This window comes from Gavialis gangeticus, unplaced genomic scaffold (assembly GCF_001723915.1).
Source record: "Gavialis gangeticus isolate Ggan-Ray unplaced genomic scaffold, GavGan_comp1, whole genome shotgun sequence".
NCBI lineage: Eukaryota > Metazoa > Chordata > Crocodylia > Gavialidae > Gavialis > Gavialis gangeticus.
This window is the reverse complement of record NW_017729002.1, coordinates 3,717,241-3,723,356: the sequence shown is the minus strand read 5'-3', so window position 1 is coordinate 3,723,356 and position 6,116 is coordinate 3,717,241. Positions and strand designations below refer to the sequence as shown.

Below are 6,116 nucleotides of genomic sequence, written 5' to 3'. Positions count from 1 at the left end.
TGCCTCTGCTGTGGGGGGATGGGGGCTGTGGAGCAAGCGAGGGCCCTTTCTGTGGCCAAGGGGTGGCACCTGCGGAGATGATTCAACATCCCCAAGGCGGTCATGCGCTTTGTTCTCTTGCCCTGGCTGTTTTTTTTTTTGGCTCGGCAGTGCATGCAGATCAAACGCAGGATCATCTGCCAGCTCATAATGATCCCAGACCATGCTAGTAGTAGGCCTTTCCCTCTGGTGTGCGGGTGCGTCTGTGGACGCTGCTGAACTCTCCCCCTCTTCAGCAGTCAGAGGCACAGTAAGAGGAAGAGCAGACTCGGCTGAGCTGCTTGCCTTCACCTGTACAGAGGCACCTTCTGAAGTGCCTTCTGGGAAAGACTTCATGGCTTGAAAAGAAAAAACCTGAGGGGTGTCAAGCACAAACTCAACTGATATTCCCCCCCCCTCCCGAACTTCCCTTGCCAGGGCACAGATCCAGATCCAGCGCCAGCTCTTCTGGTGCAGGAAGGCTCAGCATAGGCAGTGACACAGGGGTGGAGTGTGCTGCTGTGCTGGTTGCAGTTATGGGGGGAGAGGTTGTGGCTCATGTGTCTGGACATGAGTCTCAGGCATAGGCAGTGGCTTTGGTGACACTGCTGCTCCCCTCTCTTTACTGCTTATAGCAGCCTCATCCCTTGTAGCGGGAGAAAAGAGGCTGCGTCTGAGTTTGGTGGTGGGAGAAACTGCAGCTCTCCCACTTGCAACCCCCCTTGCTCCCCTTTGTGCAGGCTGGCCAGTGTGGCCACCTGCCTTTCCACCCCACTTCATAATCTGTGCCTTTGTATGTAAACTGGAACCTCTAAGTGTGCTGTGTGCCATGGATTAGACTTCTAGAGAGAGAGAGAGAGAGAGAGAGAGAGAAATATATTGAAACGCGTTGGTGTGGGGGAAAGAATGAATGGGGCGCATGCATGCGCGCGCACACATAGAATAGATCCTAGGCTACTAAACCTATCCAATATAAGCGTAAACTAATATGAAAAGTTTTTGTAAAATAAAAGCACCAAGTTCTCAGAAATCCCTGTTACTAGCATTGCAAGCAGGGAATCTGTTGAAGATCAGGGCTTCCAGCTGTCGTGGTCTGACACAGGTTCTGGAGAACACCAGCAGCTCAGAAACTGATCCCAAGGCAGAAAGCAGGGGAGCTGAAAAACTGCTGCCTTTTTTTATGCATTTTTCTCTGGCCCTCCCCCAGAGCACTGGGATTGGAAGGGACCTCAGAATGCTGACAGGTCACTGGCCAGCCACACATGTCAGTCATGAAAGCACTCCTTTCCCCCCCTGGGAATCCAGTATAGGCAAGTCAAATATTCGACTCGCACTGTTAATATTAGACTTCCAGTATTCAATTTGACAGCTATTTGACCAGCTGCTATTCAGCTCGACTTTCACTTTTAAAGGTTGAATATGCCGAATATTTGTTGAATCGAATATTAAGTCGAAGCTTTGCACAGCTCTGCAGCGTATATTAACAATGCGGCTTGCGCTTACTGAAGGTGTTTGTCTTTTCTTCCCATTCCTTCAATGGATTCTCTTAAGCAAAGAATGCTTGTAGTATGCTGTTTCCCCTATCTCGCTTTCTTATTGTAACCCAGGTGGCGGCCTAGTAGTTGCCACCTCTGCCCAAATATCAGGGATGGTGCGGTGAGAGTAGGGCAGGGCTTCTGGCCAGCACCAATTTACTTTCCAGCTGGCCCCTGCTCCTCTGAGCAGCCCGTGGTCCCAAGAGGGTCTAACACTTAACTGAGTTAACTATTTACACTCTATTTACAAAACAAGAATAATAGGAAAGATTAGTTACAAGTGAACTTAAATGGCAAAACAAACCAGAATGCATTAGTCAGCCCTTGACTCAAGAACCACAGGTCGAGTAACTGGCAGCTTTCAGGCACTGCTGAGATGCTACAGCAAGGAAGCAGGGTGCTTGCTTCAAGCAGCTCCAACAGCTTTCCCAGTAAGCAACAGACTGCAACAGGTTAAGCTCTTTTGATCTGCAGCAGTCCAAATTGTATCAAACCCCAACACCCCAAAGAGGCTGAAGGGTGACCTTCTGTGGCAACAGAAAAGGCAAGCAAGCAAAAGTGGCAGAGTCAGCAGCACAAGCAACTTCCAGGGGTAGCTACTCTAAACCCCTGCTCTAGATGACTAGCCAGGCCCCCCACACGCCTCACAGCTCGCTAATCCCACTTCAAGTGCAGGCCTGCACCCCGAGCTCCAGGAGACTCTCTCGTCCTGGGGCTCTGCTGCTCCTCAGGATCCCAATGCCTTGCCTGCTGCTGTCCCATTTCCCCAAGGAAGGCAAGAGGCTTCCTCAGTTCACCAGCCCAGCTCCCTGCTCTGGATAAGGATGCCACCTACGCTCCTGGTTGCTGTTGCTTCTCCGCAGTGGAGCGAGGGGCTGACTGCCACCCCTAGCCTCGGGGATGCCCGGCATGTCCAGCACACTGAGATGGGGCCTCGGGGCACCAGCTCTCTGCCCCAAGCCCTGGCCGCGGCTCCCTCTCTGCTGCAGGGCTGGAGGCACGGCCGACCGCCGCTGCCTTCGAGGCTCTTCAGAGGGGTCTCTCTGCTCCCTCTGCTGGGTCAGCTCATCCCAGCTCTTCTTAGGCCTCCTTTGTCATTCCTGGAGTCACTGTCAGCAGCCCCCATGTGCCAGTTCGGCTGCTGCTTTTATCCCCTCCGGCAGTCCCACCCTGTTTTGCAAACCAGCCATCCAGGGCTCAGGGTGGCTGGCCCCCAACCCAGACATCCCCCTTCCATGCGAATGAGGGGATTGAAAACCCCTTCTTTCAATTTACTTCTCCTTTTCCACAGGGCAGGGCTCCCCGCTTCACCCTTGGGTCGCTCAGAGTTCACCAGCACTGCTTCTTCCCCAGGGTAAGTATCTCAAATCAATCTGGTGAGCCCATATTGGGAGTCTGCTACATTATAATGCAATATTTATATAATAGTCCCTGTTACATATACTGCTTTTTATTCTTCATCTTGCCTGCGTGAACTTTCTAGACCATTCTGTTTCCTGGTTGGTATTTGAGGCAGGCAAAACAGAACTTCATTTCTGCCACTTTGGAAGATTACCAAGATTTATTTGAAAGAGGAATTTGGAAACTTTAGATTTCTGTGACAGAGTAATGTTTATGTACAGAGCTAGAATTAGAACAGAAGCAACCCAGAAACGTTAGGAGAACTATTTCTACCATTTGAACAGAAAGTTCACTGCCAAAAGCCCATTTCAGCTAACTGAGGGAGAGAGTTGTCTTTCTTGTTTTGTGCTTACAAATACAAGCTTATAAACTAGGTTAAAACTTACACTTTTTAAAAAGGCAAAATATTTCAAATGTTTTCATGCTTTGCTAAGGTCAGAGAACTTTCCTGTAATTCTGAGAACAATAAATGTTTTATGATGAACTTGGTAACATTTGCACTGTAGTTACCAAGGAAACAAATATTATTTGCTTCTATAACCCTGACAAGGAATCTAGTGGAAGATAAAAATTAATTGGCTAAGTCCCAGTTCTTCAGTCTGTGAAGTATACAAAATAGTGGGCTGTCTTTAAAGTGCTAAGGTCTCCAAATCAAGTTGTTACAGGGCAAGATACTATGCAAGTATATTTTGTCACATACATTAAAAAATATCTAGTTTTCAAAAGATTTCTTTAAAAGTCCCAGAGTATCCTGCAGCATTTCACCTGGTATCCTAAACATTGGGATGTTCACAATTATTCTTAGAATCTCATTAATTAATCTAAAAGCCACACTTTTCAACACCTGGAAAGCAACATCTCGGTAAATAGTCTTAACAATGCACCATGTAAGTGATGTCTGTCTAAGATCAATTCCTATTGTCTTTCCTTAGCATCCTATTAAACTGGCCTCATCAAATCTTACCAAAAAAAATCAGGAGCTGGAGGAAGTGGTGCTGGTGCATCAAGAGCTTGACTGCACATGCCTGCTGTGTAGTACAGAGATACCCAAGAAGCAGAGAAAATTTAGCCAGGGGAAGATCATTAGGCATGGCTTGGTGGTTCCCAAGCTAAGTTGGATATCTCAACACACATTGCACTGAAGACTTACCCGAAATGTTACTCATTTTCTGTCTGAGTCACTGTTGGGCTAAGGTCAAGAGATGTGACATGTCACTGTTTTGTTGGAATTGCTATCTTTTTTGATTGAGGTACGAAAACAAGCTCTTGACTACTCCAGGGTCCCAGTAACACACATATATTAGCAAAACAAAATTTCAACAGCCCTGTTAACACAGTCTCTTGTTTATTACCAGTGAGCCCCTGATCAAAAGTATAGCAGACAGGATGGAAGAAGATGGATGGAAAGATCTTGGTTATGAGTATGTGAACCCCTGCAATGCAAGGGGGTTCACAAGGCATGCATTAGCCAGATTCTGAAAGGTTTCCAAGTAGCATTAAATCCCTTGCTGATTATGTAAGGTAAGTGAAATTCTTGTACTGAAATATTTTTCTTGCCAAGATATTTCAGAGTTAAGTGCTAACTCTTATTTTATTTTCATGTAGTTACATAAATAAATATATTGAAATGACAGCTGATATGTAAAGCCATTTAGCTAAGAAAATTACCAGGAACAATTTAACTGCAATATATACGATTGGTTTTTTTTGGGGGGGTTTTTTTGTACAGATATCTAACAGAAGCATTGGATTTTCAGCTCTGTTTGCACATACGCAAACACGTGATCAACGGTCAGTGTAGTTAATCAGTACATCAGAATTCTATGGTTCTGCTCCTACTTGTGCCACTCAATCATTTGTGTAACCTAGGATGATCCACTTAAACTTCCTGTTTTGATTCTGCCAAAATATATAACAATGTTTATCTTCCCCTAAATAATGGGGCAGAAAAGCCCCAGTATTTATACTTTGAAATCCTTGCATGAAAAGTCATCACAGGAAGTGGGGCTGGAAAGGACCTCATGACATCATCTAGTCCAGCTCCCTGCTCGGAATAGGATCATCTCTAACTAAACCATCCCAGTCAAGTGTCTGTCTAACCTGGTCTTAAATTTCTAGGGATGGAGATTCTACAACTTCCCTAAGTAACCTGTTCCAATATCTGACCACCCTTGTAATCAGAAAGTCTTTTCTAATTTCCAACCTAAATTCCCTATTGCTGCAGTTTGAGGCCATTGTTCCTAGTCTTCTTCCTACAGCCACGAAGAGAAAGCTACCTCCAGCCTCTCTCTAATCATCCTTCAGGTATTTGATAAACTGCTACCAAATCCCCCTTCAGTCCTCTCTTTTCCAGACTAAATACCTTTTACCAGGAATCCAAAGCAGCTCTTATATAAAAATCAGCTTTTTATGACTATAGCCTATGAAGACTCTCAAAATATCAGTACCCAACTAGGCAGAGATTGTGGAAGACAGCATCTAAAGAAAGTCTTAACCCTTTAGAAGAACACCACGGGTATCTAACGGACAAAAGAAATATTTGGTATCAATGGGTATTTGAAAATGAATACACTAGCACTATAAATTAATCAATATCATTTTAATTGCTTTACTAGTTGCATTCTAAAGGGCTGATATTTGGTACTTATAGGGTATGTCTACACAAGGTGCTATGTCACTGTAGCAATGAGCTAGGGCAATGTAGATCATCACTATGGCAACGTAGCATCCACAAGCACTAACAGTGGTGCTGCCACTACTGCACACTAGCAAGAAGCTACTACATAGTAGCATGTTACTACTGTGGTAGAGTTGAAAATGACCCTGTGACAGGAATATTACTATTGGAGCCTTTCCGGGAGTGGCTCTGCCCTCCTGTAATGGGCCCACCGCCTGCTTACTTTCCTGCCATGCCTTGATCTTATTTCATAGTTTCATACCTTCTAGGGTCGGAAGGGACCTGAGCAGATCATCTAGTCTTGCCCCCTGCCATGGCAGGAAAGAGTACTGGGGTCAAACGACCCCAGTAAGGTGGTCATCCAACCTCCTCTTAAAAACCCCCAGGGTGGGAGCCTGCACCACCTCACTTGGAAGCTGGTTCCAGACCCTAGCCGCCCTGACCGTGAAGTAGCACCTCCTGATGTCCAACTTAAACCTTCCCTC

The 6,116-nt window shown here is 45.8% G+C and overlaps 1 long non-coding RNA gene across 1 annotated transcript in view; it reads left to right on the top strand.

The window, feature by feature from the left end:
* Positions 1-2,830: 2,830 nt before the first annotated feature.
* The window catches only part of LOC109290722, a 22,538-nt gene continuing 19,252 nt past the window's right edge, over positions 2,831-6,116 (top strand). The window contains exons 1-2 of the long non-coding RNA XR_002095662.1: positions 2,831-2,907; positions 4,310-4,470. This is a non-coding gene — a long non-coding RNA (uncharacterized LOC109290722). The remainder of the gene's footprint in view (positions 2,908-4,309; positions 4,471-6,116) is intronic.